Genomic DNA, 25,333 nt, shown 5'->3' on the forward strand with positions numbered 1-25,333 from the left:
AGTCAGAGTGATGGAGTTATTCAGGAGAGTCATTGTGTTGGAGTTATACAGGAGAGTCAGTGCCTTGTAGTTATACAGGAGAGTCAGTGTGTTGGAGTTATACAGGAGAGTCAGTGCGTTGCAGTTATACAGGAGAGTCATTGTGCTGGAGTTGTAAAGGAGAGTCAGTGTGTTGGATTTATATGCGAATGTCAGTGGGTTGCAGTTGTACACGAGAGTCATTTTATTGCTGTTATACGCGAGAGTCACTGTGTTGGAGTTATACGCGAGAGTCACTGTGTTGGAGTTATATAGGAGAGTCAGTGTGTTGGAGTTATACAGGAGAGTCAGTGTGTTGGAGTTATACAGGAGAGTCAGTAGTTTTGGAGTTATAAAGGAGAGTCAGTTTGTTGATGTTATACAGGGGAGTCAGTATGTTGGAGTTATACAAGAGAGTCAGTGGTTTGCAGTTATACAGGAGAGTCATTGTGTTGGAGATATACAGGAAAGTCGGTGCGTTGTAGTTATACAGGAGAGTCAGTGTGTTGGAGTTATACAGGAGAGTCAGTATGTTGGAGTTATACAGGAGAGTTAGTGTGTTGGAGTTATACAGGACAGTCAGTGTTGTGGAATTATACAGGATAGTAAGTTTGTTGGAGTTATACAGGAGAGTCAGTGTGTTGGATTTATACAGGAGAGTCAGAGTTTTGGAATTATAAAGGAGATTTCAGCAGGTTGGAGCTATAATGGAGAGTCAGTTTGTTGCTGTTATACAGGGGAGTCAGTATGTTGGAGTTATACAGGAGAGTCAGTGCGTTGCAGTTATACAGGAGAGTCATTGTTTTGGAGTTGTAAAGGAGAGTCAGTGAGTTGTAGTTATTCAGGAGAGGCAGTGTGTTGGATTTATATGCGATAGTCAGTGGGTTGCAGTTGTACACGAGAGTCATTTTATTGCTGTTATACGCGAGAGTCACTGTGTTGGAGTTATACAGGAGAGTCAGGGTGTTGGAGTTATACAGGAGAGTCAGTGTGTTGGAGTTATGCAGGAGAGTCAGTGTGTTGGAGCTATACAGGAGAGTCAGTGTGTTTGAAATATACAGGACAGTCAGTGTTGTGGAATTGTACAGAATAGTAAGTATGTTGGAGTTATACAGGAGAGTCAGAGTGATGGAGTTATTCAGGAGAGTCATTGTGTTGGAGTTATACAGGAGAGTCAGTGCCTTGTTGTTATACAGGAGAGTCAGTGTGTTGCACTTATACAGGAGAGTCATTGTGCTGGAGTTGTAAAGGAGAGTCAGTGTGTTGGATTTATATGCGATAGTGGGTTGCAGTTGTACACGAGAGTCATTTTATTGCTGTTATACGCGAGAGTCACTGTGTTGGAGTTATACGCGAGAGTCACTGTGTTGGAGTTAGATAGGAGAGTCAGTGTGTTGGAGTTATACAGGAGAGTCAGTGTGTTGGAGTTATACAGGAGAGTGAGTAGTTTTGGAGTTATAAAGGAGAGTCAGTTTGTTGATGTTATACAGGGGTGTCAGTATGTTGGAGTTATACAAGAGAGTCAGTGCTTTGCAGTTATACAGGAGAGTCATTGTGTTGGAGTTATACAGGAAAGTCGGTGCGTTGTAGTTATACAGGAGAGTCAGTGTGTTGGAGTTATACAGGAGAGTCAGTATGTTGGAGTTATACAGGAGAGTTAGTGTGTTGGAGTTATACAGGAGAGTTAGTGTGTTGGAGTTATACAGGACAGTCAGTGTTGTGGAATTATACAGGATAGTAAGTTTGTTGGAGTTATACAGGAGAGTCAGTGTGTTGGATTTATACAGGAGAGTCAGAGTTTTGGAATTATAAAGGAGATTTCAGCAGGTTGGAGCTATAATGGAGAGTCAGTTTGTTGCTGTTATACAGGGGAGTCAGTATGTTGGAGTTATACAGGAGAGTCAGTGCGTTGCAGTTATACAGGAGAGTCATTGTTTTGGAGTTGTAAAGGAGAGTCAGTGAGTTGGATTTATATGCGATAGTCAGTGGGTTGCAGTTGTACACGAGAGTCATTTTATTGCTGTTATACGCGAGAGACACTGTGTTGGAGTTATACAGGAGAGTCAGGGTGTTGGAGTTATACAGGAGAGTCAGTGTGTTGGAGTTATGCAGGAGAGTCAGTGTGTTGGAGTTATACAGGAGAGTCAGTAGGATGGAGGTATATAGGAGAATCAAGAGTTGGAATTTTACATGAGAGTCAGTAGTTTTGGAGTTATAAAGGAGAGTCAGTTTGTTGATGTTATACAGGGGTGTCAGTATCTTGGAGTTATACAAGAGAGTCAGTGCTTTGCAGTTATACAGGAGAGTCATTGTGTTGGAGATATACAGGAAAGTCGGTGCGTTGTAGTTATACAGGAGAGTCAGTGTGTTGGAGTTATACAGGAGAGTCAGTATGTTGGAGTTATACAGGAGAGTTAGTGTGTTGGAGTTATACAGGACAGTCAGTGTTGTGGAATTGTACAGGATAGTAAGTTTGTTGGAGTTATACAGGAGAGTCAGTGTGTTGGAGTTATACAGGAGAGTCAGTATGTTGGAGTTATACAGGAGAGTTAGTGTGTTGGAGTTATACAGGACAGTCAGTGTTGTGGAATTGTACAGGATAGTAAGTTTGTTGGAGTTATACAGGAGAGTCAGTGTGTTGGAGTTATTCAGGAGAGTCAGAGTTTTGGAATTATAAAGGAGATTTCAGCAGGTTGGAGCTATAATGGAGAGTCAGTTTGTTGCTGTTATACAGGGGAGTCAGTATGTTGGAGTTATACAGGAGAGTCAGTGCGTTGCAGTTATACAGGAGAGTCATTGTTTTGGAGTTGTAAAGGAGAGTCAGTGAGTTGTAGTTATTCAGGAGAGGCAGTGTGTTGGATTTATATGCGATAGTCAGTGGGTTGCAGTTGTACACGAGAGTCATTTTATTGCTGTTATACGCGAGAGTCACTGTGTTGGAGTTATACAGGAGAGTCAGGGTGTTGGAGTTATACAGGAGAGTCAGTGTGTTGGAGTTATGCAGGAGAGTCAGTGTGTTGGAGCTATACAGGAGAGTCAGTGTGTTTGAAATATACAGGACAGTCAGTGTTGTGGAATTGTACAGAATAGTAAGTATGTTGGAGTTATACAGGAGAGTCAGAGTGATGGAGTTATTCAGGAGAGTCATTGTGTTGGAGTTATACAGGAGAGTCAGTGCCTTGTTGTTATACAGGAGAGTCAGTGTGTTGCAGTTATACAGGAGAGTCATTGTGCTGGAGTTGTAAAGGAGAGTCAGTGTGTTGGATTTATATGCGATAGTGGGTTGCAGTTGTACACGAGAGTCATTTTATTGCTGTTATACGCGAGAGTCACTGTGTTGCAGTTATACGCGAGAGTCACTGTGTTGGAGTTAGATAGGAGAGTCAGTGTGTTGGAGTTATACAGGAGAGTCAGTGTGTTGGAGTTATACAGGAGAGTCAGTAGTTTTGGAGTTATAAAGGAGAGTCAGTTTGTTGATGTTATACAGGGGTGTCAGTATGTTGGAGTTATACAAGAGAGTCAGTGCTTTGCAGTTATACAGGAGAGTCATTGTGTTGGAGTTATACAGGAAAGTCGGTGCGTTGTAGTTATACAGGAGAGTCAGTGTGTTGGAGTTATACAGGAGAGTCAGTATGTTGGAGTTATACAGGAGAGTTAGTGTGTTGGAGTTATACAGGAGAGTTAGTGTGTTGGAGTTATACAGGACAGTCAGTGTTGTGGAATTATACAGGATAGTAAGTTTGTTGGAGTTATACAGGAGAGTCAGTGTGTTGGATTTATACAGGAGAGTCAGAGTTTTGGAATTATAAAGGAGATTTCAGCAGGTTGGAGCTATAATGGAGAGTCAGTTTGTTGCTGTTATACAGGGGAGTCAGTATGTTGGAGTTATACAGGAGAGTCAGTGCGTTGCAGTTATACAGGAGAGTCATTGTTTTGGAGTTGTAAAGGAGAGTCAGTGAGTTGGATTTATATGCGATAGTCAGTGGGTTGCAGTTGTACACGAGAGTCATTTTATTGCTGTTATACGCGAGAGACACTGTGTTGGAGTTATACAGGAGAGTCAGGGTGTTGGAGTTATACAGGAGAGTCAGTGTGTTGGAGTTATGCAGGAGAGTCAGTGTGTTGGAGTTATACAGGAGAGTCAGTAGGATGGAGGTATATAGGAGAATCAAGAGTTGGAATTTTACATGAGAGTCAGTAGTTTTGGAGTTATAAAGGAGAGACAATTTGTTACTGTTATACAGGGGTGTCAATTTGTTGGAGTTATACAGGAGAGTCCATTTGTTACTGTTATACAGGGGTGTCAGTTTGTTGGAGTTATACAGGAGAGTCAGTGCCTTGTAGTTATTCAGGCGAGTTACTGTGTTGGAGTTATACAGGAGAGTCAGTGCGTTGCAGTTATACAGGAGAGTCATTGTGCTGGAGTTGTAAAGGAGAGTCAGTGTGTTGGATTTATATGCGATAGTCAGTGGGTTGCAGTTGTACACGAGAGTCATTTTATTGCTGTTATACGCGAGAGTCAGTGTGTTGGAGTTATACAGGAGAGTCAGTAGTTTTGGAGTTATAAAGGAGAGTCAGTTTGTTGATGTTATAAAGGGGTGTCAGTATGTTGGAGTTATACACGAGAGTCAGTGCTTTGCAGTTATACAGGAGAGTCAGTGTGTTGGAGTTATACAGGACAGTCAGTGTTGTGGAATTATACAGGATAGTAAGTTTGTTGGAGTTATACAGGAGAGTCAGTGTGTTGGATTTATACAGGAGAGTCAGAGTATTGGAATTATAAAGGAGATTTCAGCAGGTTGGAGCTATAATGGAGAGTCAGTTTGTTGCTGTTATACAGGGGAGTCAGTATGTTGGAGTTATACAGGAGAGTCAGTGCGTTGCAGTTATACAGGAGAGTCATTGTTTTGGAGTTGTAAAGGAGAGTCAGTGAGTTGTAGTTATTCAGGAGAGTCAGTGTGTTGGATTTATATGCGATAGTCAGTGGGTTGCAGTTTTACACGAGAGTCATTTTATTGCTGTTATACGCGAGAGTCACTGTGTTGGAGTTATACAGGAGAGTCAGTGTGTTGGAGTTATACAGGAGAGTCAGTAGGATGGAGGTATATAGGAGATTCAATGAGTTGGAATTTTACATGAGAGTCAGTAGTTTTGGAGTTATAAAGGAGATTCAATTTGTTACTGTTATACAGGGGTGTCAATTTGTTGGAGTTATACAGGAGAGTCAGTGTGTTGGAGTTATACAGGATAGTCAGTGTGTTGGAGTTATACGCGACAGTCATTTTGTTGTAGTAAAAGGCGGGAGTTATTGTGTTGGAGTTATACAGGAGAGTCTGTGTTTTGTAGTTATACAGGAGTTTCAGTGTGTTGGAGTTACATTCAAGTGCCAGTGTGTCGGAGTTATACAGGAGAGTTAGTGAGTTTGAGTTATATGTGAGCATCAGTGTGTCGGAGTGATATGTGAGAGTCAATTGGTTGGAGATATACGCGAGAGTCATTGTGTTGCAGTTATAATCAAGTATCATTGTGTTGCAGTTATATGCGAGTGTCGGTGTGTTGGAGTTATACAGGAGAGTCAGTTCTTTGCAGTTATACAGGAGAGTCATTGTGTTGGAGTTATACAGGAAAGTCGGTGCGTTGTAGTTATACAGGAGAGTCAGTGTGTTGGAGTTATACAGGATAGTCAGTATGTTGGAGTTATACAGGAGAGTTAGTGTGTTGGAGTTATACAGTAGAGTTAGTGTGTTGTTGTTATAAAGGAGAGTCAGTGTGTTGGAGTTATACAGGACAGTCAGTGTTGTGGAATTATACAGGATAGTAAATTTGTTGGAGTTATACAGGAGAGTCAGTGTGTTGGATTTATATGCGATAATCAGTGGGTTGCAGTTGTACATGAGAGTCAGTAGTTTTGGAGTTATACAGGAGAGTTAGTGTGTTGTTGTTATACAGGGGTGTCAGTGTGTTGGAGTTATACAGGAGAGTCAGTGTGTTGTAGTTATACAGGAGTATGTAGGATGGAGGTATATAGGAGATTCAATGAGTTGGAATTTTACATGAGAGTCAGTATTTTTGGAGTTATAAAGGTGAGTCAGTTTGTTGCTGTTCTACAGGGGTGTCAGTATGTTGGAGTTATACAGGAGAGTCAGTGCATTGGAGTTCTACAGGAGAGTCAGTGTGTTGGAGCTATACAGGAGAGTCGGTATGTTGGAGTTATACAGGAGAGTCAGTGTGTTGGAGTTATACAGGAGAGTTAGTGTGTTGTTGTTATACAGAAGAGTCAGTGTGTTGGAGTTATACAGGAGAGTCGGTATGTTGGAGTTATACAGGAGAGTCAGTGTGTTGGAGTTATACAGGAAAGCCAGTTCGTTGTAGTTATACAGAAGAGTCAGTGTGTTGGAGTTATACAGGAGAGTCAGTATGTTGGAGGTGTAAAGGAGAGTCAGGGTTTTGGAATTGTACAGGAGAGCAAGTCGGTTGAGTTATACAGAAGAGTCAGTGGATATGGGTTATATGCGACAGTCATTGTGTTGCTGTAATACCCGAGAATCTTTGTGTTGCTGTAATAAGCGGGAGTCATTGTGTTGCAATTATATACGAGACTCAGTGTGTTGGAGTTATACAGGGGAGTCAGTATGTTGGAGTTATACAGGAGAGTCAGTGCGTTGCAGTTATACAGGAGAGTCATTGTGTTGGAGTTGTAAAGGAGTGTCAGTGAGTTGTAGTTATTCAGGAGAGTCAGTGTGTTGGATTTATATGCGATAGTCAGTGGGTTGCAGTTGTACACGAGAGTCATTTTATTGCTGTTATACGCGAGAGTCACTGTGTTGGAGTTATACAGGAGAGTCAGTGTGTTGGAGTTATACAGGAGAGTCAGTGTGTTGTAGTTATACAGCAGAGTCAGTAGGATGGAGGTATATAGGAGATTCAATGAGTTGGAATTTTACATGAGAGTCAGTAGTTTTGGAGTTATAAAGGAGAGTCAGTTTGTTGCTGTTATACAGCGGTGTCAGTATGTTGGTGTTATACAGGAGAGTCAGGGCATTGGAGTTAGACAGGAGAGTCAGTGCTTTGCAGTTATACAGGAGAGTCATTGTGTTGGAGTTATACAGGAAAGTCGGTGCGTTTTAGTTAAACAGGAGAGTCAGTGCATTGGAGTAATACAGGAGAGTCAGTATGTTGGAGTTATACAGGAGAGTTAGTGTGTTGGAGTTATACAGGACAGTAGGGGTGTTGTTGTTATACAGGAGAGTCAGTGTGTTGGAGTTATACAGGACAGTCAGTGTTGTGGAATTGTACAGAATAGTAAGTATGTTGGAGTTATTCAGGAGAGTCATTGTGTTGGAGTTATACAGGAGAGTCAGTGCCTTGTAGTTATACAGGAGAGTCAGTGTGTTGGAGTTATACAGGAGAGTCAGTGCGTTGCAGTTATACAGGAGAGTCATTGTGCTGGAGTTGTAAAGGAGAGTCAGTGTGTTGGATTTATATGCGATTGTCAGTGGGTTGCAGTTGTACACGAGAGTCATTTTATTGCTGTTATACGCGAGAGTCACTGTGTTGGAGTTATACGCGAGAGTCACTGTGTTGGAGTTATATAGGAGAGTCAGTGTGTTGGAGTTATACAGGAGAGTCAGTGTGTTGGAGTTATACAGGAGAGTCAGTAGTTTTGGAGTTATAAAGGAGAGTCAGTTTGTTGAAGTTATACAGGGGTGTCAGTATGTTGGAGTTATACAAGAGAGTCAGTGCTTTGCAGTTATACAGGAGAGTCATTGTGTTGGAGATATACAGGAAAGTCGGTGCGTTGTAGTTATACAGGAGAGTCAGTGTGTTGGAGTTATACAGGAGAGTCAGTATGTTGGAGTTATACAGGAGAGTTAGTGTGTTGGAGTTATACAGGACAGTCAGTGTTGTGGAATTATACAGGATAGTAAGTTTGTTGCAGTTATACAGGAGAGTCAGTGTGTTGGAGTTATACAGGACAGTCAGTGTTGTGGAATTATACAGGATAGTAAGTTTGTTGGAGTTATACAGGAGAGTCAGTGTGTTGGATTTATACAGGAGAGTCAGAGTATTGGAATTATAAAGGAGATTTCAGCAGGTTGGAGCTATAATGGAGAGTCAGTTTGTTGCTGTTATACAGGGGAGTCAGTATGTTGGAGTTATACAGGAGAGTCAGTGCGTTGCAGTTATACAGGAGAGTCATTGTTTTGGAGTTGTAAAGGAGAGTCAGTGAGTTGTAGTTATTCAGGAGAGTCAGTGTGTTGGATTTATATGCGATAGTCAGTGGGTTGCAGTTTTACACGAGAGTCATTTTATTGCTGTTATACGCGAGAGTCACTGTGTTGGAGTTATACAGGAGAGTCAGTGTGTTGGAGTTATACAGGAGAGTCAGTAGGATGGAGGTATATAGGAGATTCAATGAGTTGGAATTTTACATGAGAGTCAGTAGTTTTGGAGTTATAAAGGAGATTCAATTTGTTACTGTTATACAGGGGTGTCAATTTGTTGGAGTTATACAGGAGAGTCAGTGTGTTGGAGTTATACAGGATAGTCAGTGTGTTGGAGTTATACGCGACAGTCATTTTGTTGTAGTAAAAGGCGGGAGTTATTGTGTTGGAGTTATACAGGAGAGTCTGTGTTTTGTAGTTATACAGGAGTTTCAGTGTGTTGGAGTTACATTCAAGTGCCAGTGTGTCGGAGTTATACAGGAGAGTTAGTGAGTTTGAGTTATATGTGAGCATCAGTGTGTCGGAGTGATATGTGAGAGTCAATTGGTTGGAGATATACGCGAGAGTCATTGTGTTGCAGTTATAATCAAGTATCATTGTGTTGCAGTTATATGCGAGTGTCGGTGTGTTGGAGTTATACAGGAGAGTCAGTTCTTTGCAGTTATACAGGAGAGTCATTGTGTTGGAGTTATACAGGAAAGTCGGTGCGTTGTAGTTATACAGGAGAGTCAGTGTGTTGGAGTTATACAGGATAGTCAGTATGTTGGAGTTATACAGGAGAGTTAGTGTGTTGGAGTTATACAGTAGAGTTAGTGTGTTGTTGTTATAAAGGAGAGTCAGTGTGTTGGAGTTATACAGGACAGTCAGTGTTGTGGAATTATACAGGATAGTAAATTTGTTGGAGTTATACAGGAGAGTCAGTGTGTTGGATTTATATGCGATAATCAGTGGGTTGCAGTTGTACATGAGAGTCAGTAGTTTTGGAGTTATACAGGAGAGTTAGTGTGTTGTTGTTATACAGGGGTGTCAGTGTGTTGGAGTTATACAGGAGAGTCAGTGTGTTGTAGTTATACAGGAGTATGTAGGATGGAGGTATATAGGAGATTCAATGAGTTGGAATTTTACATGAGAGTCAGTATTTTTGGAGTTATAAAGGTGAGTCAGTTTGTTGCTGTTCTACAGGGGTGTCAGTATGTTGGAGTTATACAGGAGAGTCAGTGCATTGGAGTTCTACAGGAGAGTCAGTGTGTTGGAGCTATACAGGAGAGTCGGTATGTTGGAGTTATACAGGAGAGTCAGTGTGTTGGAGTTATACAGGAGAGTTAGTGTGTTGTTGTTATACAGAAGAGTCAGTGTGTTGGAGTTATACAGGAGAGTCGGTATGTTGGAGTTATACAGGAGAGTCAGTGTGTTGGAGTTATACAGGAAAGCCAGTTCGTTGTAGTTATACAGAAGAGTCAGTGTGTTGGAGTTATACAGGAGAGTCAGTATGTTGGAGGTGTAAAGGAGAGTCAGGGTTTTGGAATTGTACAGGAGAGCAAGTCGGTTGAGTTATACAGAAGAGTCAGTGGATATGGGTTATATGCGACAGTCATTGTGTTGCTGTAATACCCGAGAATCTTTGTGTTGCTGTAATAAGCGGGAGTCATTGTGTTGCAATTATATACGAGACTCAGTGTGTTGGAGTTATACAGGGGAGTCAGTATGTTGGAGTTATACAGGAGAGTCAGTGCGTTGCAGTTATACAGGAGAGTCATTGTGTTGGAGTTGTAAAGGAGTGTCAGTGAGTTGTAGTTATTCAGGAGAGTCAGTGTGTTGGATTTATATGCGATAGTCAGTGGGTTGCAGTTGTACACGAGAGTCATTTTATTGCTGTTATACGCGAGAGTCACTGTGTTGGAGTTATACAGGAGAGTCAGTGTGTTGGAGTTATACAGGAGAGTCAGTGTGTTGTAGTTATACAGCAGAGTCAGTAGGATGGAGGTATATAGGAGATTCAATGAGTTGGAATTTTACATGAGAGTCAGTAGTTTTGGAGTTATAAAGGAGAGTCAGTTTGTTGCTGTTATACAGCGGTGTCAGTATGTTGGTGTTATACAGGAGAGTCAGGGCATTGGAGTTAGACAGGAGAGTCAGTGCTTTGCAGTTATACAGGAGAGTCATTGTGTTGGAGTTATACAGGAAAGTCGGTGCGTTTTAGTTAAACAGGAGAGTCAGTGCATTGGAGTAATACAGGAGAGTCAGTATGTTGGAGTTATACAGGAGAGTTAGTGTGTTGGAGTTATACAGGACAGTAGGGGTGTTGTTGTTATACAGGAGAGTCAGTGTGTTGGAGTTATACAGGACAGTCAGTGTTGTGGAATTGTACAGAATAGTAAGTATGTTGGAGTTATTCAGGAGAGTCATTGTGTTGGAGTTATACAGGAGAGTCAGTGCCTTGTAGTTATACAGGAGAGTCAGTGTGTTGGAGTTATACAGGAGAGTCAGTGCGTTGCAGTTATACAGGAGAGTCATTGTGCTGGAGTTGTAAAGGAGAGTCAGTGTGTTGGATTTATATGCGATTGTCAGTGGGTTGCAGTTGTACACGAGAGTCATTTTATTGCTGTTATACGCGAGAGTCACTGTGTTGGAGTTATACGCGAGAGTCACTGTGTTGGAGTTATATAGGAGAGTCAGTGTGTTGGAGTTATACAGGAGAGTCAGTGTGTTGGAGTTATACAGGAGAGTCAGTAGTTTTGGAGTTATAAAGGAGAGTCAGTTTGTTGAAGTTATACAGGGGTGTCAGTATGTTGGAGTTATACAAGAGAGTCAGTGCTTTGCAGTTATACAGGAGAGTCATTGTGTTGGAGATATACAGGAAAGTCGGTGCGTTGTAGTTATACAGGAGAGTCAGTGTGTTGGAGTTATACAGGAGAGTCAGTATGTTGGAGTTATACAGGAGAGTTAGTGTGTTGGAGTTATACAGGACAGTCAGTGTTGTGGAATTATACAGGATAGTAAGTTTGTTGGAGTTATACAGGAGAGTCAGTGTGTTGGATTTATACAGGAGAGTCAGAGTTTTGGAATTATAAAGGAGATTTCAGCAGGTTGGAGCTATAATGGAGAGTCAGTTTGTTGCTGTTATACAGGGGAGTCAGTATGTTGGAGTTATACAGGAGAGTCAGTGCGTTGCAGTTATACAGGAGAGTCATTGTTTTGGAGTTGTAAAGGAGAGTCAGTGAGTTGTAGTTATTCAGGAGAGTCAGTGTGTTGGATTTATATGCGATAGTCAGTGGGTTGCAGTTTTACACGAGAGTCATTTTATTGCTGTTATACGCGAGAGTCACTGTGTTGGAGTTATACAGGAGAGTCAGTGTGTTGGAGTTATACAGGAGAGTCAGTAGGATGGAGGTATATAGGAGATTCAATGAGTTGGAATTTTACATGAGAATCAGTAGTTTTGGAGTTATAAAGGAGAGTCAATTTGTTACTGTTATACAGGGGTGTCAATTTGTTGGAGTTATACAGGAGAGTCAGTGTGTTGGAGTTATACAGGAGATTTCAGCAGGTTGGAGCTATAATGGAGAGTCATTTTGTTGCTGTTATACAGGGGAGTCAGTATGTTGGAGTTATACAGGAGAGTCAGTGCGTTGCAGTTATACAGGAGAGTCATTGTGTTGGAGTTGTAAAGGAGTGTCAGTGAGTTGTAGTTATTCAGGAGAGTCAGTGTGTTGGATTTATATGCGATAGTCAGTGGGTTGCAGTTGTACACGAGAGTCATTTTATTGCTGTTATACGCGAGAGTCACTGTGTTGGAGTTATACAGGAGAGTCAGTGTGTTGGAGTTATACAGGAGAGTCAGTGTGTTGTAGTTATACAGCAGAGTCAGTAGGATGGAGGTATATAGGAGATTCAATGGGTTGGAATTTTACATGAGAGTCAGTAGTTTTGGAGTTATAAAGGAGAGTCAGTTTGTTGCTGTTATACAGCGGTGTCAGTATGTTGGTGTTATACAGGAGAGTCAGTGCTTTGCAGTTATACAGGAGAGTCATTGTGTTGGAGTTATACAGGAAAGTCGGTGCGTTTTAGTTATACAGGAGAGTCAGTGCATTGGAGTAATACAGGAGAGTCAGTATGTTGGAGTTATACAGGAGAGTTAGTGTGTTGGAGTTATACAGGACAGTAGGGGTGTTGTTGTTATACAGGAGAGTCAGTGCCTTGTAGTTATACAGGAGAGTCAGTGTGTTGGAGTTATACAGGAGAGTCAGTGCGTTGCAGTTATACAGGAGAGTCATTGTGCTGGAGTTGTAAAGGAGAGTCAGTGTGTTGGATTTATATGCGATTGTCAGTGGGTTGCAGTTGTACACGAGAGTCATTTTATTGCTGTTATACGCGAGAGTCACTGTGTTGGAGTTATACGCGAGAGTCACTGTGTTGGAGTTATATAGGAGAGTCAGTGTGTTGGAGTTATACAGGAGAGTCAGTGTGTTGGAGTTATACAGGAGAGTCAGTAGTTTTGGAGTTATAAAGGAGAGTCAGTTTGTTGATGTTATACAGGGGTGTCAGTATGTTGGAGTTATACAAGAGAGTCAGTGCTTTGCAGTTATACAGGAGAGTCATTGTGTTGGAGTTATACAGGAAAGTCGGTGCGTTGTAGTTATACAGGAGAGTCAGTGTGTTGGAGTTATACAGGAGAGTCAGTATGTTGGAGTTATACAGGAGAGTTAGTGTGTTGGAGTTATACAGGACAGTCAGTGTTGTGGAATTATACAGGATAGTAAGTTTGTTGGAGTTATACAGGAGAGTCAGTGTGTTGGATTTATACAGAAGAGTCAGAGTTTTGGAATTATAAAGGAGATTTCAGCAGGTTGGAGCTATAATGGAGAGTCAGTTTGTTGCTGTTATACAGGGGAGTCAGTATGTTGGAGTTATACAGGAGAGTCAGTGCGTTGCAGTTATACAGGAGAGTCATTGTTTTGGAGTTGTAAAGGAGAGTCAGTGAGTTGTAGTTATTCAGGAGAGGCAGTGTGTTGGATTTATATGCGATAGTCAGTGGGTTGCAGTTGTACACGAGAGTCATTTTATTGCTGTTATACGCTAGAGTCACTGTGTTGGAGTTATACAGGAGAGTCAGGGTGTTGGAGTTATACAGGAGAGTCAGTGTGTTGGAGTTATGCAGGAGAGTCAGTGTGTTGGAGTTATACAGGAGAGTCAGTAGGATGGAGGTATATAGGAGAATCAAGAGTTGGAATTTTACATGAGAGTCAGTAGTTTTGGAGTTATAAAGGAGAGACAATTTGTTACTGTTATACAGGGGTGTCAGTTTGTTGGAGTTATACAGGAGAGTCCATTTGTTACTGTTATACAGGGGTGTCAGTTTGTTGGAGTTATACAGGAGAGTCAGTGCCTTGTAGTTATACAGGCGAGTTATTGTGTTGGAGTTATACAGGAGAGTCAGTGCGTTGCAGATATACTGGAGAGTCATTGTGCTGGAGTTGTAAAGGAGAGTCAGTGTGTTGGATTTATATGCGATAGTCAGTGGGTTGCAGTTGTACACGAGAGTCATTTTATTGCTGTTATACGCGAGAGTCAGTGTGTTGGAGTTATACAGGAGAGTCAGTAGTTTTGGAGTTATAAAGGAGAGTCAGTTTGTTGATGTTATAAAGGGGTGTCAGTATGTTGGAGTTATACACGAGAGTCAGTGCTTTGCAGTTATACAGGAGAGTCAGTGTGTTGGAGTTATACAGGACAGTCAGTGTTGTGGAATTATACAGGATAGTAAGTTTGTTGGAGTTATACAGGAGAGTCAGTGTGTTGGATTTATACAGGAGAGTCAGAGTATTGTAATTATAAAGGAGATTTCAGCAGGTTGGAACTATAATGGAGAGTCAGTGCGTTGCAGTTATACAGGAGAGTCATTGTTTTGGAGTTGTAAAGGAGAGTCAGTGAGTTGTAGTTATTCAGGAGAGTCAGTGTGTTGGATTTATATGCGATAGTCAGTGGATTGCAGTTGTACACGAGAATCATTTTATTGCTGTTATACGCGAGAGTCACTGTGTTGGAGTTATACAGGAGAGTCAGTGTGTTGGAGTTATACAGGAGAGTCAGTGTGTTGGAGATATGCAGGAGAGTCAGTGTGTTGGAGTTATACAGGAGAGTCAGTAGGATGGAGGTATATAGGAGAATCAATGAGTTGGAATTTTACATGAGAGTCCGTAGTTTTGGAGTTATAAAGGAGAGTCAGTTTGTTGATGTTATAAAGGGGTGTCAGTATGTTGGAGTTATACACGAGAGTCAGTGCTTTGCAGTTATACAGGAGAGTCAGTGTGTTGGAGTTATACAGGACAGTCAGTGTTGTGGAATTATACAGGATAGTAAGTTTGTTGGAGTTATACAGGAGAGTCAGTGTGTTGGATTTATACAGGAGAGTCAGAGTATTGGAATTATAAAGGAGATTTCAGCAGGTTGGAGCTATAATGGAGAGTCATTTTGTTGCTGTTATACAGGGGAGTCAGTATGTTGGAGTTATACAGGAGAGTCAGTGCGTTGCAGTTATACAGGAGAGTCATTGTTTTGGAGTTGTAAAGGAGAGTCAGTGAGTTGTAGTTATTCAGGAGAGACAGTGTGTTGGATTTATATGCGATAGTCAGTGGGTTGCAGTTGTACACGAGAGTCATTTTATTGCTGTTATACGCGAGAGTCACTGTGTTGGAGTTATACAGGAGAGTCAGGGTGTTGGAGTTATACAGGAGAGTCAGTGTGTTGGAGTTATGCAGGAGAGTCAGTGTGTTGGAGCTATACAGGAGAGTCAGTGTGTTTGAAATATACAGGACAGTCAGTGTTGTGGAATTGTACAGAATAGTAAGTATGTTGGAGTTATACAGGAGAGTCAGAGTGATGGAGTTATTCAGGAGAGTCATTGTGTTGGAGTTATACTGGAGAGTCAGTGCCTTGTTGTTATACAGGAGAGTCAGTGTGTTGCAGTTATACAGGAGAGTCATTGTGCTGGAGTTGTAAAGGAGAGTCAGTGTGTTGGATTTATATGCGATAGTGGGTTGCAGTTGTACACGAGAGTCATTTTATTGCTGTTATACGCGAGAGTCACTGTGTTGGAGTTATACGCGAGAGTCACTGTGTTGGAGTTAGATAGGAGAGTCAGTGTGTTGGAGTTATACAGGAGAGTCAGTGTGTTGGAGTTATACAGGAGAGTCAGTAGTTTTGGAGTTATAAAGGAGAGTCAGTTTGTTGATGTTATACAGGGGTGTCAGTATGTTGGAGTTATACAAGAGAGTCAGTGCTTTGCAGTTATACAGGAGAGTCATTGTGTTGGAGTTATACAGGAAAGTCGGTGCGTTGTAGTTATACAGGAGAGTCAGTGTGTTGGAGTTATACAGGAGAGTCAGTATGTTGGAGTTATACAGGAGAGTTAGTGTGTTGGAGTTATACAGGAGAGTTAGTGTGTTGGAGTTATACAGGACAGTCAGTGTTGTGGAATTATACAGGATAGTAAGTTTGTTGGAGTTATACAGGAGAGTCAGTGTGTTGGATTTATACAGGAGAGTCAGAGTTTTGGAATTATAAAGGAGATTTCAGCAGGTTGGAGCTATAATGGAGAGTCAGTTTGTTGCTGTTATACAGGGGAGTCAGTATGTTGGAGTTATACAGGAGAGTCAGTGCGTTGCAGTTATACAGGAGAGTCATTGTTTTGGAGTTGTAAAGGAGAGTCAGTGAGTTGGATTTATATGCGATAGTCAGTGGGTTGCAGTTGTACACGAGAGTCATTTTATTGCTGTTATACGCGAGAGACACTGTGTTGGAGTTATACAGGAGAGTCAGGGTGTTGGAGTTATACAGGAGAGTCAGTGTGTTGGAGTTATGCAGGAGAGTCAGTGTGTTGGATTTATTCAGGAGAGTCAGTAGGATGGAGGTATATAGGAGAATCAAGAGTTGGAATTTTACATGAGAGTCAGTAGTTTTGGAGTTATAAAGGAGAGACAATTTGTTACTGTTATACAGGGGTGTCAGTTTGTTGGAGTTATACAGGAGAGTCCATTTGTTACTGTTATACAGGGGTGTCAGTTTGTTGGAGTTATACAGGAGAGTCAGTGCCTTGTAGTTATTCAGGCGAGTCATTGTGCTGGAGTTGTAAAGGAGAGTCAGTGTGTTGGATTTATATGCGATAGTCAGTGGGTTGCAGTTGTACACGAGAGTCATTTTATTGCTGTTATACGCGAGAGTCAGTGTGTTGGAGTTATACAGGAGAGTCAGTAGTTTTGGAGTTATAAAGGAGAGTCAGTTTGTTGATGTTATAAAGGGGTGTCAGTATGTTGGAGTTATACACGAGAGTCAGTGCTTTGCAGTTATACAGGAGAGTCAGTGTGTTGGAGTTATACAGGACAGTCAGTGTTGTGGAATTATACAGGATAGTAAGTTTGTTGGAGTTATACAGGAGAGTCAGTGTGTTGGATTTATACAGGAGAGTCAGAGTATTGGAATTATAAAGGAGATTTCAGCAGGTTGGAGCTATAATGGAGAGTCAGTTTGTTGCTGTTATACAGGGGAGTCAGTATGTTGGAGTTATACAGGAGAGTCAGTGCGTTGCAGTTATACAGGAGAGTCATTGTTTTGGAGTTGTAAAGGAGAGTCAGTGAGTTGTAGTTATTCAGGAGAGTCAGTGTGTTGGATTTATATGCGATAGTCAGTGGGTTGCAGTTTTACACGAGAGTCATTTTATTGCTGTTATACGCGAGAGTCACTGTGTTGGAGTTATACAGGAGAGTCAGTGTGTTGGAGTTATACAGGAGAGTCAGTAGGATGGAGTTATATAGGAGATTCAATGAGTTGGAATTTTACATGAGTGTCAGTAGTTTTGGATTTATAAAGGAGATTCAATTTGTTACTGTTATACAGGGGTGTCAATTTGTTGGAGTTATACAGGAGAGTCAGTGTGTTGGAGTTATACAGGATAGTCAGTGTGTTGGAGTTATACGCGACAGTCATTGTGTTGTAGTAAAAGGCGGGAGTTATTGTGTTGGAGTTATACAGGAGAGTCTGTGTTTTGTAGTTATATAGGAGTTTCAGTGTGTTGGATTTACATTCAAGTGCCAGTGTGTCGGAGTTATACAGGAGAGTTAGTGAGTTTGAGTTATATGTGAGCATCAGTGTGTCGGAGTGATATGTGAGAGTCAATTGGTTGGAGATATACGCGAGAGTCATTGTGTTGCAGTTATAATCAAGTATCATTGTGTTGCAGTTATATGCGAGTGTCGGTGTGTTGGAGTTATACAGGAGAGTCAGTTCTTTGCAGTTATACAGGAGAGTCATTGTGTTGGAGTTATACAGGAAAGTCGGTGCGTTGTAGTTATACAGGAGAGTCAGTGTGTTGGAGTTATACAGGATAGTCAGTATGTTGGAGTTATACAGGAGAGTTAGTGCGTTGGAGTTATACAGTAGAGTTAGTGTGTTGTTGTTATAAAGGAGAGTCAGTGTGTTGGAGTTATACAGGACAGTCAGTGTTGTGGAATTATACAGGATAGTAAATTTGTTGGAGTTATACAGGAGAGTCAGTGTGTTGGATTTATATGCGATAATCAGTGGGTTGCAGTTGTACATGAGAGTCAGTAGTTTTGGAGTTATACAGGAGAGTTAGTGTGTTGTTGTTATACAGGGGTGTCAGTGTGTTGGAGTTATACAGGAGAGTCAGTGTGTTGTAGTTATACAGGAGTATGTAGGATGGAGGTATATAGGAGATTCAATGAGTTGGAATTTTACATGAGAGTCAGTATTTTTGGAGTTATAAAGGTGAGTCAGTTTGTTGCTGTTCTACAGGGGTGTCAGTATGTTGGAGTTATACAGGAGAGTCAGTGCATGGGAGTTCTACAGGAGAGTCAGTGTGTTGGAGCTATACAGGAGAGTCGGTTTGTTGGAGTTATACAGGAGAGTCAGTGTGTTGGAGTTATACAGGAGAGTTAGTGTGTTGTTGTTATACAGAAGAGTCAGTGTGTTGGAGTTATACAGGAGAGTCGGTATGTTGGAGTTATACAGGAGAGTCAGTGTGTTGGAGTTATACAGGAAAGCCAGTTCGTTGTAGTTATACAGAAGAGTCAGTGTGTTGGAGTTATACAGGAGAGTCAGTATGTTGGAGGTGTAAAGGAGAGTCAGGGTTTTGGAATTGTACAGGAGGGCAAGTCGGTTGAGTTATACAGAAGAGTCAGTGGATATGGGTTATATGCGACAGTCATTGTGTTGCTGTAATACCCGAGAATCTTTGTGTTGCTGTAATAAGCGGGAGTCATTGTGTTGCAATTATATACGAGACTCAGTGTGTTGGAGTTATACAGGGGAGTCAGTATGTTGGAGTTATACAGGAGAGTCAGTGCGTTGCAGTTATACAGGAGAGTCATTGTGTTGGAGTTGTAAAGGAGTGTCAGTGAGTTGTAGTTATTCAGGAGAGTCAGTGTGTTGGATTTATATGCGATAGTCAGTGGGTTGCAGTTGTACACGAGAGTCATTTTATTGCTGTTATACGCGAGAGTCACTGTGTTGGAGTTATACAGGAGAGTCAGTGTGTTGGAGTTATACAGGAGAGTCAGTGTGTTGTAGTTATACAGCAGAGTCAGTAGGATGGAGGTATATAGGAGATTCAATGGGTTGGAATTTTACATGAGAGTCAGTAGTTTTGGAGTTATAAAGGAGAGTCAGTTTGTTGCTGTTATACAGCGGTGTCAGTATGTTGGTGTTATACAGGAGAGTCAGTGCTTTGCAGTTATACAGGAGAGTCATTGTGTTGGAGTTATACAGGAAAGTCGGTGCGTTTTAGTTATACAGGAGAGTCAGTGCATTGGAGTAATACAGGAGAGTCAGTATGTTGGAGTTATACAGGAGAGTTAGTGTGTTGGAGTTATACAGGACAGTAGGGGTGTTGTTGTTATACAGGAGAGTCAGTGCCTTGTAGTTATACAGGAGAGTCAGTGTGTTGGAGTTATACAGGAGAGTCAGTGCGTTGCAGTTATACAGGAGAGTCATTGTGCTGGAGTTGTAAAGGAGAGTCAGTGTGTTGGATTTATATGCGATTGTCAGTGGGTTGCAGTTGTACACGAGAGTCATTTTATTGCTGTTATACGCGAGAGTCACTGTGTTGGAGTTATACGCGAGAGTCACTGTGTTGGAGTTATATAGGAGAGTCAGTGTGTTGGAGTTATACAGGAGAGTCAGTGTGTTGGAGTTATACAGGAGAGTCAGTAGTTTTGGAGTTATAAAGGAGAGTCAGTTTGTTGATGTTATACAGGGGTGTCAGTATGTTGGAGTTATACAAGAGAGTCAGTGCTTTGCAGTTATACAGGAGAGTCATTGTGTTGGAGTTATACAGGAAAGTCGGTGCGTTGTAGTTATACAGGAGAGTCAGTGTGTTGGAGTTATACAGGAGAGTCAGTATGTTGGAGTTATACAGGAGAGTTAGTGTGTTGGAGTTATACAGGACAGTCAGTGTTGTGGAATTATACAGGATAGTAAGTTTGTTGGAGTTATACAGGAGAGTCAGTGTGTTGGATTTAGACAGAAGAGTCAGAGTTTTGGAATTATAAAGGAGATTTCAGCAGGTTGGAGCTATAATGGAGAGTCAGTTTGTTGCTGTTATACAGGGGAGTCAGTATGTTGGAGTTATACAGGAGAGTCAGTGCGTTGCAGTTATACAGGAGAGTCATTGTTTTGGAGTTGTAAAGGAGAGTCAGTGAGTTGTAGTTATTCAGGAGAGGCAGTGTGTTGGATTTATATGCGATAGTCAGTGGGTTGCAGTTGTACACGAGAGTCATTTTATTGCTGTTATACGCGAGAGTCACTGTGTTGGAGTTATACAGGAGAGTCAGGGTGTTGGAGTTATACAGGAGAGTCAGTGTGTTGGAGTTATGCAGGAGAGTCAGTGTGTTGGAGTTATACAGGAGAGTCAGTAGGATGGAGGTATATAGGAGAATCAAGAGTTGGAATTTTACATGAGAGTCAGTAGTTTTGGAGTTATAAAGGAGAGACAATTTGTTACTGTTATACAGGGGTGTCAGTTTGTTGGAGTTATACAGGAGAGTCCATTTGTTACTGTTATACAGGGGTGTCAGTTTGTTGGAGTTATACAGGAGAGTCAGTGCCTTGTAGTTATACAGGCGAGTTATTGTGTTGGAGTTATACAGGAGAGTCAGTGCGTTGCAGATATACTGGAGAGTCATTGTGCTGGAGTTGTAAAGGAGAGTCAGTGTGTTGGATTTATATGCGATAGTCAGTGGGTTGCAGTTGTACACGAGAGTCATTTTATTGCTGTTATACGCGAGAGTCAGTGTGTTGGAGTTATACAGGAGAGTCAGTAGTTTTGGAGTTATAAAGGAGAGTCAGTTTGTTGATGTTATAAAGGGGTGTCAGTATGTTGGATTTATACACGAGAGTCAGTGCTTTGCAGTTATACAGGAGAGTCAGTGTGTTGGAGTTATACAGGACAGTCAGTGTTGTGGAATTATACAGGATAGTAAGTTTGTTGGAGTTATACAGGAGAGTCAGTGTGTTGGATTTATACAGGAGAGTCAGAGTATTGTAATTATAAAGGAGATTTCAGCAGGTTGGAACTATAATGGAGAGTCAGTGCGTTGCAGTTATACAGGAGAGTCATTGTTTTGGAGTTGTAAAGGAGAGTCAGTGAGTTGTAGTTATTCAGGAGAGTCAGTGTGTTGGATTTATATGCGATAGTCAGTGGATTGCAGTTGTACACGAGAATCATTTTATTGCTGTTATACGCGAGAGTCACTGTGTTGGAGTTATACAGGAGAGTCAGTGTGTTGGAGTTATACAGGAGAGTCAGTGTGTTGGAGATATGCAGGAGAGTCAGTGTGTTGGAGTTATACAGGAGAGTCAGTAGGATGGAGGTATATAGGAGAATCAATGAGTTGGAATTTTACATGAGAGTCCGTAGTTTTGGAGTTATAAAGGAGAGTCAGTTTGTTGATGTTATAAAGGGGTGTCAGTATGTTGGAGTTATACACGAGAGTCAGTGCTTTGCAGTTATACAGGAGAGTCAGTGTGTTGGAGTTATACAGGACAGTCAGTGTTGTGGAATTATACAGGATAGTAAGTTTGTTGGAGTTATACAGGAGAGTCAGTGTGTTGGATTTATACAGGAGAGTCAGAGTATTGGAATTATAAAGGAGATTTCAGCAGGTTGGAGCTATAATGGAGAGTCATTTTGTTGCTGTTATACAGGGGAGTCAGTATGTTGGAGTTATACAGGAGAGTCAGTGCGTTGCAGTTATACAGGAGAGTCATTGTTTTGGAGTTGTAAAGGAGAGTCAGTGAGTTGTAGTTATTCAGGAGAGTCAGTGTGTTGGATTTATATGCGATAGTCAGTGGGTTGCAGTTTTACACGAGAGTCATTTTATTGCTGTTATACGCGAGAGTCACTGTGTTGGAGTTATACAGGAGAGTCAGTGTGTTGGAGTTATACAGGAGAGTCAGTAGGATGGAGGTATATAGGAGATTCAATGAGTTGGAATTTTACATGAGAATCAGTAGTTTTGGAGTTATAAAGGAGAGTCAATTTGTTACTGTTATACAGGGGTGTCAATTTGTTGGAGTTATACAGGAGAGTCAGTGTGTTGGAGTTATACAGGATAGTCAGTGTGTTGGAGTTATACGCGACAGTCATTGTGTTGTAGTAAAAGGCGGGAGTTATTGTGTTGGAGTTATACAGGAGAGTCTGTGTTTTGTAGTTATACAGGAGTTTCAGTGTGTTGGAGTTACATTCAAGTGCCAGTGTGTCGGAGTTATACAGGATAGTAAATTTGTTGGAGTTATACAGGAGAGTCAGTGTGTTGGATTTATACAGGAGAGTCAGAGTATTGGAATTCTAAAGGAGATTTCAGCAGGTTGGAGCTATAATGGAGCGTCTGTTTGTTGCTGTTATACAGGGGATTCAGTATGTTGGAGTTATACAGGAGAGTCAGTGCGTTGCAGTTATACAGGAGAGTCAGTAGTTTTGGAGTTGTAAAGGAGAGTCAGTGAGTTGTAGTTATTCAGGAGAGTCAGTGTGTTGGATTTATATGCGATAGTCAGTGGGTTGCAGTTGTACACGAGAGTCATTTTATTGCTGTTATACGCGAGAGTCAGTGTGTTGGAGTTATACGCGAGAGTCAGTATGTTGGAGTTATACAGGAGAGTTAGTGTGTTGGAGTTATACAGGAGAGTTAGTGTGTTGGAGTTATACAGGACAGTCAGTGTTGTGGAATTATACAGGATAGTAAGTTTGTTGGAGTTATACAGGAGAGTCAGTGTGTTGGATTTATACCAGAGACTGAGTTTTGGAATTATAAAGGGGATTTCAGCAGGTTGGAGCTATAATGGAGAGTCAGTTTGTTGCTGTTATACAGGGGAGTCAGTATGTTGGAGTTATACAGGAAAGTCAGTGCGTTGCAGTTATACAGGAGAGTCATTGTTTTGGAGTTGTAAAGGAGAGTCAGTGAGTTGTAGTTATTCAGGAGAGTCAGTGTGTTGGATTTATATGCGATAGTCAGTGGGTTGCAGTTGTACACGAGAGTCATTTTATTGCTGTTATACGCGAGAGTCACTGTGTTGGAGTTATACAGGAGAGTCAGGGTGTTGGAGTTATACAGGAGAGTCAGTGTGTTGGAGTTATGCAGGAGAGTCAGTGTGTTGGAGTTATACAGGAGAGTCAGTAGGATGGAGGTATATAGGAGAATCAAGAGTTGGAATTTTACATGAGAGTCAGTAGTTTTGGAGTTATAAAGGAGAGACAATTTGTTACTGTTATACAGGGGTGTCAGTTTGTTGGAGTTATACAGGAGAGTCAGTGCCTTGTAGTTATACAGGCGAGTTAGGGTGTTGGAGTTATACAGGAGAGTCAGTGCGTTGCAGTTATACAGGACAGTCATTGTGCTGGAGTTGTAAAGGAGAGTCAGTGTGTTGGATTTATATGCGATAGTCAGTGGGTTGCAGTTGTACACGAGAGTCATTTTACTGCTGTTATACGCGAGAGTCACTGTGTTGGAGTTATACAGGAGAGTCAGTGTGTTGGAGTTATACAGGAGAGTCAGTGTGTTGGAGTTATACAGGAGAGTCAGTAGTTTTGGAGTTATAAAGGAGAGTCAGTTTGTTGATGTTATAAAGGGGTGTCAGTATGTTGGAGTTATACACGAGAGTCAGTGCTTTGCAGTTATACAGGAGAGTCAGTGTGTTGGATTTATACAGGAGAGTCAGAGTATTGGAATTATAAAGGAGATTTCAGCAGGTTGGAGCTATAATGGAGAGTCAGTTTGTTGCTGTTATACAGGGGAGTCAGTATGTTGGAGTTATACAGGAGAGTCAGTGCGTTGCAGTTATACAGGAGAGTCATTGTTTTGGAGTTGTAAAGGAGAATCAGTGAGTTGTCGTTATTCAGGAGAGTCAGTGTGTTGGATTTATATGCGATAGTCAGTGGGTTGCAGTTGTACACGAGAGTCATTTTATTGCTGTTATACGCGAGAGTCAGTGTGTTGGAGTTATACAGGAGAGTCAGTGTGTTGGAGTTATACAGGAGAGTCAGTAGTTTTGGAGTTATAAAGGAGAGTCAGTTTGTTGATGTTATAAAGGGGTGTCAGTATGTTGGAGTTATACACGAGAGTCAGTGCTTTGCAGTTATACAGGAGAGTCAGTGTGTTGGAGTTATACAGGACAGTCAGTGTTGTGGAATTATACAGGATAGTAAGTTTGTTGGAGTTATACAGGAGAGTCAGTGTGTTGGATTTATACAGGAGAGTCAGAGTATTGTAATTATAAAGGAGATTTCAGCAGGTTGGAACTATAATGGAGAGTCAGTGCGTTGCAGTTATACAGGAGAGTCATTGTTTTGGAGTTGTAAAGGAGAGTCAGTGAGTTGTAGTTATTCAGGAGAGTCAGTGTGTTGGATTTATATGCGATAGTCAGTGGATTGCAGTTGTACACGAGAATCATTTTATTGCTGTTATACGCGAGAGTCACTGTGTTGGAGTTATACAGGAGAGTCAGTGTGTTGGAGTTATACAGGAGAGTCAGTGTGTTGGAGATATGCAGGAGAGTCAGTGTGTTGGAGTTATACAGGAGAGTCAGTAGGATGGAGGTATATAGGAGAATCAATGAGTTGGAATTTTACATGAGAGTCCGTAGTTTTGGAGTTATAAAGGAGAGTCAGTTTGTTGATGTTATAAAGGGGTGTCAGTATGTTGGAGTTATACACGAGAGTCAGTGCTTTGCAGTTATACAGGAGAGTCAGTGTGTTGGAGTTATACAGGACAGTCAGTGTTGTGGAATTATACAGGATAGTAAGTTTGTTGGAGTTATACAGGAGAGTCAGTGTGTTGGGTTTATACAGGAGAGTCAGAGTATTGGAATTATAAAGGAGATTTCAGCAGGTTGGAGCTATAATGGAGAGTCATTTTGTTGCTGTTATACAGGGGAGTCAGTACAGGAGATTTACAGGAGATTTATATGCGATAGTCAGTGGGTTGCAGTTTTACACGAGAGTCATTTTATTGCTGTTATACGCGAGAGTCACTGTGTTGGAGTTATACAGGAGAGTCAGTGTGTTGGAGTTATACAGGAGAGTCAGTAGGATGGAGGTATATAGGAGATTCAATGAGTTGGAATTTTACATGAGAGTCAGTAGTTTTGGAGTTATAAAGGAGAGTCAATTTGTTACTGTTATACAGGGGTGTCAATTTGTTGGAGTTATACAGGAGAGTCAGTGTGTTGGAGTTTACAGGATAGTCAGTGTGTTGGAGTTATACGCGACAGTCATTGTGTTGTAGTAAAAGGCGGGAGTTATTGTGTTGGAGTTATACAGGAGAGTCTGTGTTTTGTAGTTATACAGGAGTTTCAGTGTGTTGGAGTTACATTCAAGTGCCAGTGTGTCGGAGTTATACAGGAGAGTTAGTGAGTTTGAGTTATATGTGAGCATCAGTGTGTCGGAGTGATATGTGAGAGTCAATAGGTTGGAGTTATACGCGAGAGTCATTGTGTTGCAGTTATAATCAAGTATCATTGTGTTGCAGTTATATGCGAGTGTCGGTGTGTTGGAGTTATACAGGAGAGTCAGTTCTTTGCAGTTA

Source organism: Hemitrygon akajei, chromosome 7 (genome assembly GCF_048418815.1).
Source record: "Hemitrygon akajei chromosome 7, sHemAka1.3, whole genome shotgun sequence".
Taxonomy (NCBI): Eukaryota; Metazoa; Chordata; class Chondrichthyes; order Myliobatiformes; family Dasyatidae; genus Hemitrygon; species Hemitrygon akajei.